General features: G+C 39.3%; 1 long non-coding RNA gene across 1 annotated transcript; it reads right to left on the bottom strand.

Annotated features, from left to right (window-relative positions):
* Positions 1-254: 254 nt before the first annotated feature.
* Positions 255-1,160, bottom strand: LOC126725275 (uncharacterized). The gene is made up of 2 exons (XR_007655387.1): positions 882-1,160; positions 255-774 (listed from the first exon to the last, which is right to left on the bottom strand). It is a non-coding gene; the product is annotated as an uncharacterized LOC126725275 (long non-coding RNA).
* Positions 1,161-13,028: the final 11,868 nt, after the last annotated feature.

Below are 13,028 nucleotides of genomic sequence, written 5' to 3'. Positions count from 1 at the left end.
CTACCAAAATAATTAAGTTCACTAGTTCCCTTTGTCAAATGAATAGTAATGTATACGTAACAAATGCATAAACAATAATTGTAAGTTTATACATATATCGCAAAAGAAAATTGATATATTTGGTAAAAAGCAACATAGATCGATCATGAGAAAGTCCGAATCACAACATACTAACATAGTGTAACTTAGTAACAAATTACAGATACTACTTTTATTATTGAAAATCTGCTATCAGCTCCTTTTGAAACGAATAATAGAATTAGAATATCACACAAAGATTGATATATTTGGCAGCAAATTACAATACAGTGACACTTTTTTTTTGGATATAAGTCATAACTTCATTATACAGAAGCACAGGAAACATTCAACCACCACACACATACACCTCCAAAAAAGGAAGGAGGGAGAATTTATTACAACACATACTAGACCTAATCACAGTAGCAAACTTTGCATGAGCATGGACAACAGAGTTTCCATCTCTTAAAGCCAAAATAAATGAACAATATTCAATTGCAGAAATTCATAATTAAAACGTTGATATATTTGGTAGCAAATTATTACAACATAATAAAACATTGAAACTACGTCACCATTGTACAAACAACTTTTTTTCTTGAAATTTGGCTCTCAGGAGTCCTGAAATATGTAAATAGTATCATGGAGAGCTATTCTCAGACTGAGTTTCAACAGGAGTTGCACAACACTGACAACAAGAGCCAGGTGGTGCAGGTGTGCAACAAACACAAGCAGGACATATTGGTCCCGAAGCTGCAAGCAAAACAAAAATGAAAATCAAACTTAAAATCTTGTCCCGATTAGTAAGAGTAACACACATATATATATAAACATTGATGATGAATTATTTATATATATACCTCGTTGAGTAAACCTAACTGCATCACATGTTGATATCGGGGACAAGATGATGGCAAATATGAGAAGGGTCACCAAACTAGAACTCAAAGCCTTAGGTGCCATTGCTTATAAGAAAGATATATTTGCTAAGATGAACAAAATATGGTGTAGGGTGAACCCTATATATAAAAGATTTGTGGGGGGTTTTAGTTTTTTAGAAACACATATTTTAACTAGATTGGTATGGGAAATGCCGCATAGTTTGAATGTAATGTTTGATTATTCGTGGGATGAATGGATGAAATCTTTGTAACATTTTGCAATGTCATCTTCTTGAATTTTATACAATTAATGGAGTGAATTAATGGACTTCGCCATATTCAATATTTTCTTCTTTTGACTTGACTGAAGTTATGATTTCTATTTTATAGTTTAAACTTTTCAACTTTCAAGGGCATTTGAGCTGTCGATAAGCTTAAGCTTTGGTTGTTTTCATATTTTAAATTAAAGTCAAACTCAAGACTTGAAGAATTGATAAGTACCCTTACCAGCTGCTATTATAAAATTTACATCATGAATTGAATTATGAAGAATCAAAATAAAAGTCTTGAGAAAACAGGTTTTATAAATGTGTCCCCCCTATTCGATTTCGTTTTATAGTTCTTGAATATTTTTTTGTTGAATGATCGAGCACCTCATTATAAATATTTTAAAATAATACTAAAAGAAGAATTATTGAAGTAGAGAATCCACAGAGAACCAGCAATAAAAGTCTATAAAAGACATAATAATAATAATAATAATCTCAGAGGACTCTACCCAAATCATAAGCAAGGAAGAGCCTTGTTTTGTATAGAGTTACAAAATTGACCACCACTTTCTATTCTAGTTTTGATCTCCGGTCTAATTTTCGTAAGTATGACCTTCATAGATTAATCCTTCCTCCATTTCGGTTTGTTCATAGGAACAAAATATTTTGATAACAGCCTATTTCAATATACCATTTCGATATAACTATTAAAACAAATTATACTTTTATATATATATATATATATATATATCAAAATCAAGTAATGCACATTCTTAATATCTTCATTACATAATATAAATATATAACATGTCAACTGTTCAACTATAAGTAAAGAAATATTAATGAAAAAAATTATGTCATATGTGAGTAAAGTTAACAAGAAAAACACATTCTTAAAGGAAAATAATAATAAATTTTCCAAGGGAGACAGTTCCACCTAAATTTTCCACGAAAGACGCATCATACACTACCTGATAGCCATATCGAAGGAAAAAACTCAACAGTGTCATTTAGATGCCAATAGTCATGCCAAGGGAGACAGTTCCACCTAAACGTGCCATGAACTTGATGACTGGCCTTGTTATTTATCTTGATTTCAAAATCTTCCTCAAAGACCAAGAGAAATCTGAGGGAATAGTGCCTACCCCAATGACTCTTTCCTTTAAGAAGATTCAAGTGAACTCATGTCATATTGACCTTGCATGAGTAAATAAATTCCAAAACAAATCCCATAATAGCAGCCTTATTCTACTCCTCTAATCTAAAGACAAATTGAGAAACTCTATCTCAAGATGCGTTAGAGAGAGATTTTGTATTTACATATATAGGTGGAATACATGCTGAATCAGTGAGAATTTAATACACAGTAGCTGTTATATTACATTGTTAGCGGCTGGAATTGTGGAAGATATGATGCAGAGAAGAGTTGATTCAGAAGCTTTCCAAATCTGTTGCAGCAGATTCTGCAGTAGCTTCCATATCAGTACCTTTCCAAATCTGCTGATGTTGACTTTGTTGTAAATTCCATATCTGTTATGTTTTCACTCCCCCGCAAACTATGACGAGGGTCAAACACAAGGCCCAGTTTGAGTCTTAAATCAAGGAATAATACCTTGGATAGGGGCTTGGTGAAAATGTTTGCCAGTTGGTGTTTGGAAGGAACAAAATAAGTTTCAAGAGCACCAAGAGCCACTCTTTCACGTACATTGTGATAATCTAATTCAATGTGCTTTGTTCAACCATGGAAGACAGGATTCATAGTCATGTATAATGCACTGAGATTATCACAATGTAAGATAGGAGGGCATGGCAATGGGATACCAGATCTAGAAGAATGAAGCATAGCCAAGTTAATTATGCTGCAATGGAGGCCATAGCTTGATATTCAGCTTCAACACTCGAACGGGCTACTGTGGATTGTTTCTTGGCACTCCAAGAAATGCAATTGCCACCTAGAAAGGTACAAAAATCAGTTATGTATCACCTAGTGATTAGGCAGCCAGCCCAATCTGCATCAGAGAATCCATACAAGTCAAAGGTGCTTGATTTATGAATGCTTATCCCAAGGGTAGTGGTGCCACAAACATAGCAAAGAATGTGTTTGACCATCTTGTAATGACCTATAGTAGGAGCATGCATGAATTGGTAGGCAAAGTTGACACTATAGGAAAGGTCTGGTTTGGTAAATGTTAAGTACTGAAGAGCTCCCACCATGCTTCTATAGTGAGATAGATCAGGTTATAGCTTCATTGTAACTGATAAGTGTCGTCCATTTTCAGGCATGAGAGTAGAGATTGGTTTGCATGACTTCATAGAGGCACGACTAAGAATATCCTCAGCATATCGTTTGTTAAGAATATAAAGTGTGAGAAAGACTGAATAGTCTGTATATTGATGTGTGTAAAATAATGTACAATAGAGAGCCTTATATAGGCTAGATATGTGTGCAGTACAAGTAAAAGGAGTAAATTACAAGTACAGTATACTGGGCTAAGCCCAATGGGCTAAACTAGTCTAAGCTATACACTAACATCCCCCTTCAAACTCGAGGTGGCAAGGACGAAGCCAACTGGAGTTTGGATATAAGATCTCGAAGACGACTAGGCGGGTGAGTCTTGGTAAAGATATCAGCAGGCTGGTCAGTAGAGGAGATGGAGAATAACTTGAGATTTCCTTTCTTAAGATGTTGGCGAGTGATGTGGTAGTCGATCTCAATATGCTTAGTGCGTTCATGGAAGACATCATTATGAGTAATGTAGATAGCACTACGATTGTCACAATAAAGAGGAGTGGTAGTAGGCTGTGGAGCATCCATGTCAGCCAAGAGCCAGCGAAGCCAAACAAGCTCATAAGTGGTGTCGGCAAGGGCATGATACTCAGCCTCAATACTAGAACGGGAAACCACATCCTGCTTCTTGCTGCGCCACGAGACCAGAGAAGTACCTAACAGGAAACAGAAACCTGTGATAGAGCATCGATTAGTCGGATCACCTGCCCAGTCAGCATTTGAATAAGTATGAAGCTCGAGAGAAGACCGAGAGGAGTAATGCAGACCATGATAAAGTGTGCCTTTGACATATTGGAGAATTCGAATAATAGCAGCATAGTGGACAGAACGAGGTGCATCCATGAACTTACTAACCATACCCACGGCATGTGAAATATCCGGACGAGTAACAGTGAGATAGATCAAATTGCCAACCAATTGACGATAGCGAGTAGCATCGGATATAGGTTCACCGTCCAAGGGTGTGAGTTTTGCATTGTATTCCAAAGGAGTGGAAACAGTCTTGTTATCAGTGACACCGGCTTTGGAGAGAAGATCAGAAGCATATTTAGCCTGGGAAAGATAGTATCCATCAGAGGATGAGGTAACCTCAAGCCCAAGAAAATAGCTGAAAGTGCCCAGATCTTTCATCTCAAAATGCTGACTAAGGAAGTTCTGAAGAGAGCGGATACCTGCAGAATCATTTCCAGTAATAATCATATCATCAACATAAAGAAGAATAAGAGTGATACCAGTAGAGGATCTTCGAACAAAGAGAGCAGTGTCATGAGAACTCGAAGTGAAACCCTACTGAGCAACAACTGAGCTAAACTTTTCAAACCAAACTCGAGGAGCCTGCTTGAGGCCATAAAGAGCACGGCAAAGGTGGCAAACTTGATTGCCTGAGTGTGGATAGCCAAGGGTGGTTGCATGTACACTTCTTCATGGAGGTCTCCATTGAGGAAAGCATTTTTCACATCCATTTGATAAAGAGGCCAACGGTGAACAGCAGCCACAACAATGAGACATCTAACAGATGTAAGACGAGCAATATGAGCAAATGTTTCCTCATAGTCAATACCATACTCCTGAGTAAAGCCCTTGGCAACTAGGCGAGCCTTGTATATCGTTCAACAGATCCATCAGCCTTGGTCTTGATCTTGTAAACCCACCTATAACCTACTACAGACTGACTAGGAGGCAAATCAACCATATCCCAAGTGTGGTTCTTATGAAGGGCATCTAGTTCTTCATTCATAACTTGCTGCCAAAGAGGGTCAGTATAAGCCTCACGATAGGTGTGAGGTTCATAGAGAGTGGCAAGAGCAAAAGAACAATGATAATCAGTGAGATAAGGGGGAGGAATGCTTACCCGAGTGGAACGATGAAGTTCAGGACCAATAGGTGACTCAGGAGAGGGTGGTGCCATAGGATCCAAGACAGGCGGGTCATATGTCGGAGACAGAACCGGAGATGAGTCGTCTGGAGAGGCAGTCGATGCTGAAGAATCCTCCACAAGTTCAGGATAGAGAAGGAGGAAAAGATCAGTAAAAATGGGAGACTCTGAGGAAGAAGATGTAGGAAACTGCTGAAGACTCGTGAAAGGACGATGTTCCCAAAACTCAACATGACGGGAGACACGAAGGCGATGAGAAATGGGATCATAGCAGCGAAACCCTTTTTGAGACACACCATAACTAAGGAAACAACATAGACTAGTACGAGGTTGGAGCTTTGTTCGTTCATGAGGAGGAAGAGAGACAAAGCAAGCACAACCAAAAACCCGAAGAGAGGAGTAGTCAGGAGTTTGACCATAGCGAAGCTCAAATGGTGATTTGTTGTGTGTAGTTGGTGAAGAAATATGATTAATGGTGTGCACAGCAGTGAGTGTGGCCTCACCCCAAAAGCACTCAGGAAGAGAGGCAGAAATGAGAAGGGTGCGGACAACATCAAGAATGTGACGATGTTTTCGTTCTGCACGACCATTTTGTTGAGAGGTGTAAGGACAAGACCGCTGAGGGAGAGTACCATGTCTGTCTAAAAAGGATAAGAAAGATTTATCATTATATTCTTGAGCATTATCTGATCGAAAGACTTTAACGGTGCAATTGAACTGTGTTTCAATCATTTTATGAAATGTTTGGTAAATAGACACAAGTTCAGACCTATGGTGAAGCAGATAAATCCAAGTATACTGAGAAAAATCATCCACTAATATGACAAAATATTTAGATCTCCCCTTAGTGGGAATAGGTGCAAGACCCTAAATATCAGAATATATAAGATCAAAAGGGGCAGAAGAAAAGGAGTCACTTTTATTAAAGGGCAATTTTGTTTGTTTGCCAAAATGACAGGAAGTACAATCAAAATTTTGAAACTAAACTAAACCTAAATGACCTTGAGAAGCTAATAATTGAAGACGAGATAAGGATGGATGGCCAAGACGAGCATGCCATAGATCAGGTGAGGAGGTGGTTGTGGTAGCAGCTGCAGAAACAACTTGTGAAGGAATCTTCAAGTCATGAACCTCAAACATGCGACCAACCTTACGGCCTGTCCCAAGCACTTGACCCGTCCGGGGGTCCTGCACATCCACACCATGATTAGTAAATAGAAGATCTACGCCTAATTCGCAAAGTTGACCAACAGAAAGCAAATTGAGGGATAACTTTGGAATATGAAAAGTGTCACTAAGGGATAAACAAGGAGAAGAGATTGTTCCTTTATGACTAACAGGCATAGGAGTTCTATCAGCAGTGTAAATAGTGATTGGATGTTCTAAGGGTGCCTTATCAGAAAATTGGGATTCATCAGGAGTCATATGGTTACAACATGTAGTATCAAAAGACCAAGATTGTTTACCTGAGGTGACAGAAAGGGCAGTGGAAGTGCGGGATAAAACCTGTTGAACAACTGCCTCAATATCAGTCGTAATAAGTGAAGAAGCCAAAGATGGACCTGTAGGAACCGATGGATCTGAAGGACATACAGCAGCTGCCTGAGGAAGAGAAGTTTTATTCTACTCTTGCACAAATTTTTGTAGCTTACGACAAACAGAGATGTCATGGCCTTTGGCATGGCAAAACTTGCAGTGAGTACCTTTGGAAGACTGAGAGGTGGGACGCTTGGAGTTTATTCGCGGCGGAGCAGTGAATGCAACAATGGGAGGCTGTGGTGAGGGTGTAGCCAATACATGATCAGATGATGTCATGTGATAAGTAGGCCGACGATTCTCCTTAGAAATGAGCTCCTTTACTGCAGCATCAAGAAAAGGAGTAGGAGACCGGTTAAGTAGAGAAGCCCTAGTAGGCTCAAAATCCTCACGTAAACCCATCATGAAGTGCATAAATCTATGGCGATCCTGATATTTGACAAAAAGCTCAATGTCCTTAGAACACACCAGTGGAGGATCTACAGCAAAGAGTTGTTCCCACATAGTAGAAGTCTGAGAATAAAAATCAGAAATAGACTGACCTGTCTCTTGGCGCATTTGATAAAACTTTGATTCAATGTGAAACTCCAAGCTTGAATCATTAGTGCAGTTATAACGATCGGCCAAAAATTTCCAAGCAGCCTCAGCAGTTTCAAGGTGAGGAAGAAGATTATGAATGGAGGGAATAGAGGTATTGATAAACTAAGATAAGATCTTACTCTGAATACTCTCCCATTCCTCTAGACGTTCTTCATAATCATCTGTTGTAACAGCAGTCTTGGAAGACTTTTCAGCAGCTGTGGCTTTGGACTTAGGGTCTGGTACTGGCTTAGGAATTGAACCAGTCACATATCTCCACAGTTTACGACCCTTGAGAAAGACGGTCATATTTTGAGACCATGCATGATAGCTAGTAGAACCATCCAACATGATGGTGATAGGACGTATGATATCTCGTTCACTTTGTTAAGCCATAATGAAGAAAATGACTAAAAAGTGAGATTTAGATACCTCAAATTCAGAAACGGAGCCCAAAATCAGAATCTACGCGAAAAACTGAGCAAGACAGGTCCTGTTGAAAAATTTTGACTTGGTCAACGGTCAACGGTCAAAGTCAACAGTCAAGTCAAAGTCAACGGTCAACGGTCAGGTCTGTCAAGTCAATGGATGACGTGTGCTGACGTGGCAGTGTGACATCACACTAGGGCTGACATGGCAGTCCGTGAAACGAAGCTAGTGCGTGGGGCGCGTGTGAGCGAGTGTGGTGCGTGGAGGACGTCTGGTTTAGCGCGTGGGGCGCATGAGTGAGAGTGACGGCTCGTGGCGGCGCGTGCTCGTGAGGCAAAAACTTCAGGTAGCGCGTGAAGGCGCGTGTGGAGTGGTTTCTGGCCGTTTTTGGTTGGATTTTGCTCGGGATTGTCTGTTCTGTCACTCAATGCCTTTGCTTTGACAGTTGGATGAGTAGAACAATGAGATCCGAGAGTTGCTGGGACTGTGGGCGTGACGGCGGTGACTCACTTCTGACAGTGGCTACTGGATGAAGGCGAGGGCAGTGGAAGAATGCCAGAGATGTCCACAGGAACCAGAAAGTCAGAGGAATGGCTCTGATACCATGTTAAGAATATAAAGTGTGAGAAAGACTGAATAGTCTGTATATTGATGTGTGTAAAATAATGTACAATAGAGAGCCATATATAGGCTAAATATGTGTGCAGTACAAGTAAAAGGAGTAAATTACAAGTACAGTATACTGGGCTAAGCCTAATGGGCTAAACTAGTCTAAGCTATACACTAACATCGTTGTTGGCAAAGAAAGAGGACATGCTGACGACGGTGAACTTCAATACCAAGGAGATGGTGAAGGAACCCCAGGTCTTTGATGGAGGATTCCTGACCACGTTTGGTAATGAGCCAATTGATGCGATTGGCATCATTACTACTGATCACCATATCATCAACATAGAGGAGTAATATCAGGAAGTCATGTTATGAGTGACAAATAAACATTCTGGGATCAGAGATGCTGGAATAAAATCCAAGGTTAAGGAGAAATGTACCGAGTCAATCAAACCAAGCTCAAGGAGCTTGTTTAAGTCCATACAAAGCACGGTTGAGTTCGGAAACATGAGTTGTATATTTAGGATCAATATATCCTGGAGGTTGTTGCATATAAACTAGTGTGGAAAGAGAACCATGAAGAAATGTGTTTTTTACATCAAGTTGCCTAAAATTCCAACCTTTGACAATTGCCACTGTGAGAACAAGGCATATGCTAGCAAGTTCGATCACAGGAGAGAATGTTTCTGAGAAATCAATACCATCAACTTGGTTAAACCCCTTAGCCACCAGCCTTGCTTTGAGACATTCAAGGGAGCCATCTACTATCAATTTAGCTTTGTATACCCATTTACACCCAATGACATTCATATTCGGGCAATGAGGTGCAAGGCAGCAAGTTCTTCATCCATAGCAACAGACCATCCAGGGTGTTTCTTGGCAGATGTAATTAACCTTGGTTCAGTAGGTATGATTAGTGGAACTCGTACTGTGTTAAGGCCAAGATACTTGGGATTGGGACATTGAATCCCTCGTTTGGAGTGAGTCACCATGGAATGGCCATTTGGAACTGGAACAAATAGTTCTGGCTAGAGGTCGCTTTGTTCTATAGGAGGAACAAAGCTAGATGGAGTGCTGGTAGAGGGTGGAACCAAGCTTTGTTGATTTGATTCAGCTTCAGTTGTAGGTGGTTGAACATGAGGTGTTTCAATTGGGTCTTGGTGACGGTCCATGTGAGAAACGGTTGGTGGTGCAAAACCTGAAATCGGAATAGCATTAGTCAATTCTGTTGGTAATGAAGATGCCTCCCAATTTGGAAAGGTACTAAGTTCCCCTTCAATTGGATTACCTTCATGTAGTTGTGTTGGGGTGGAGAATGGTAAGATCTTCTCATCAAACACAACATGGCGAGAGATGTAAATTCGGCCAGTGGGTGGATAAAAGCATTTGTATCCTTTGTGCTTGGTGTTACATCCAATGAATACACAAGGGAGAGACTTGGGTTCCAATTTGTTGCTCCTATAATCTCCAAGATATGGGAAGCATTTACAACCAAACACATGAAGTGATGAATAGTCAGGCTGTTTTCCATAAAGTTTTGAGAAAGGAGAGTCCATACCAAGTGTTGGTGAAGGTAGATGATTGATCAAGTATACTGCAGTGGAAAAACACTCAATCCAAAACCTGGTGGTAAGTGTGCATGGAACATCATTGTGAGGCTTAATTCTATGATGTTTTGATGCTTACGTTCGGCAATACCATTTTGCTCAGGTGTTTTTGGACAAGCAAATTGATGATGAATACCAAGAGTAGCTAATTTTCTACTAAACTCTCTACTTGCAAATTCTTCTCCCTCATCACTTTGGAAAATATGAATATTGGCATTGAAATGACAACTTATATACTTATGAAAATTATCAAAGCAATTAGTTAAATTAGATTTCTTGCGCATAGGATAGAACCAAGTGAAATGTCTATAGTCATCAATGAAAATTGCACAAAATCGAAATTGTTCTCGAGACCTCACTAGGGCTAGTCCCCATAGATCACAATGAATCTTATGGAATGGGGTTTTTATGTCATGTTCAACAGATAAGAAAGGAAGTCTACATGACTTTCCCATTTGACAACTAGTACATATGGTAGAGAACTTATTTTTAAGATCAAGAGAGATAAATTTCTTCATACGAAGATGATCTACAACCCTTTGATGAGGATGACCCAAGTGTTAATGCCGACATTCATTGTCAACACGTTTGAATCGAGAAGAAAAGAATTTTGCAGTATTGAAACCATCCTTTGAATCTCCAGCAAGTGCATACAACCCATCCTTCTTAGTTCCCCTTGCTACTATTCTATTGGTTAACCTGTCCTTGATCACAAAACCATCTCCATCAAATTCAAATTTAAGTGGAAGGTCAGATCTAAGTTTACTTACGGATATTAAATCTTCTTTATATCAGGAACTAATAGCACATCATTAAGTTGTAGAGAATTTTTACCAGACTTAATGTTTGCTTGTCCAATATGAGTGATCTGTAAGACATCTCCATTTCCAACCATTACTCCTTCTAAACTAGTATAAGGTGACAAAGAATGGAGATTACTTGAGTTTCTTGTGATGTGATTAGTAGCACTGGTGTTCGAGAACCACTTAGAGTCTTGGCTGTCAGCAATGGTAATGGCAGCAAGTGCTTGTGGTATGTTTTTTGGTGTGAAGGAATGATTGAAACGATTGAAGCATTTGAGGGCTGTGTGATTTCATTTGTTGTATATTTGACATATAGGAACTTCATCCTTATTGTTGGATCTAAAAGGATTATTTGCACTTTGAACTCGTGCATCTTGTTGATTTGGTTTCCTTGAACGAGATGAGTGTCCTCGAGAAAAAACACGTCCTTTCGAACTGAAGGAGTTCCCCCCCACCCCCGCCTCATTGTTTTTCTTGTTTTTGTTTGTACGTTGGCCATAGAAGGCCATTTCAGGTGTAGGTTGTGTCCAGCTGATGCCTCTTGTAGTGACTCTCCAATAGAGTAACAATCTCTGTGTAAGGTGGGATTGGTGGCCGAAGCATCGTGGTGGTGAACATCTCGAAACCTTTGCCAAGACCATTAAGGAGCCACCATGACTTCTTATGGTCTGGTACACGTTTTCCTATGGTAGCAAGGTTGTCACAAACAGCCTTAAATCTACGTAGATATTCTACCAAGATGTCTGTACCTCAATTCGTACAGGTGAACCGCTGCTTGAGTGCAAGGCTTTGATCTAAAGAAACACAGGCAAAGGTATGGACTAATGCATTCCAGACCTCGACAGCAGTATCAAGACCTACTACAATGCCAAGTACTTCTTTTGAGAGGGTGGCTGTTAGCCATTCCTTTACTAGGCGATCAATCTCTCGCCATTTTATAAAGCTGGGATTGAGAATCTTTGACTGTGAGTCAGATTCCTCAATAGTAACAAACTGCAGTGGTTGCTTTGCCTCACCTGTGATGAAGCCCCGAAGATCATAGCTTTCAAGGATGTTTAACATCTGTGACTTCCAAAGAAGAAAGTTTGTGGATGAAAGTTTGAGTGACACAAAATTAGCGACATTCTGTGTCACATGGTAAGGGTATTCTTCAGATTGGGTTGAAGACAAAGAGGAGTTTGTGGTGGAAGACATGTTATAGCTGTGAACAAAGCAAAGAAAAAAAAATCTCTCTATCTCACCTTTAGCTCTGATACCATAAAGACAAATTGAGAAACTCAATCTCAAGATGAGTTAGAGAGAGATTTTGTATTTACATATATAGGTGAAATACATGTTGAATCAGTGGGTGAAATACATGCTGAATCAGTGAGAATTTAATACACAGTAGCTGTTATATTCCGTTGTCAGAGGCTGGAATTGTGGAAGATATGATGCAGAGAATTATGAAGGAGTTGATTTAGAAGCTTTCCAAATTTGTTGGAGCAGATTCTACAGTAGCTTCCATACAGTACCTTTCCAAATCTGCTGATGTTGACTTTGTTGTAGATTCCATATCTGTTAATCTTCTCTTAAACCACCCTTATATTTTGGTTTTCATATTAGATCCCATTTAATCTGCCCCAAATGCTGAATGGTCAAATCCATTCCACAAAGAGAGGTGCTACGTCTACAACATTTTTACAATAAATTATGGGTGGTTAATTATTATTGGTTCAAATTTGAATTTAGTACTGAGATTACTTTTTTAACCCAACAATAACAACCAGTAACAACCTGTCACTTAGGATTTATTGTAAAAATATTGTAAAATTATTGTAGACATATCATTTCTCTTCCACAAAAACCCTCCTGAGCTTTTGTTCCGCAATCTTAACAACCATTTTTGGAAGGATGAAGATTATGGTTTAGTACACTTAAAAGGCTAAAAAAGATTTACTTAATCAATTGCAACCTTCCAACATAGGGCAGAGACTTAGAAGACCATGAATTTACTATTGCAATATTCTTATTTATAAGAGGACTACATTCTTTTTCAATGAGCTTGCTAGATATGAGAGGCACTCTAAGCTAGCTAACTGGAAATTTTCCTTCTTTGATTTGGAGCATGTCAAGAATCTATTGCTAAACA

This window comes from Quercus robur, chromosome 5 (assembly GCF_932294415.1).
Source record: "Quercus robur chromosome 5, dhQueRobu3.1, whole genome shotgun sequence".
Classification (NCBI taxonomy): domain Eukaryota; kingdom Viridiplantae; phylum Streptophyta; class Magnoliopsida; order Fagales; family Fagaceae; genus Quercus; species Quercus robur.
Note: the sequence above shows the minus strand (reverse complement) of the source record. Positions and strands in the feature narration are given on the sequence as shown.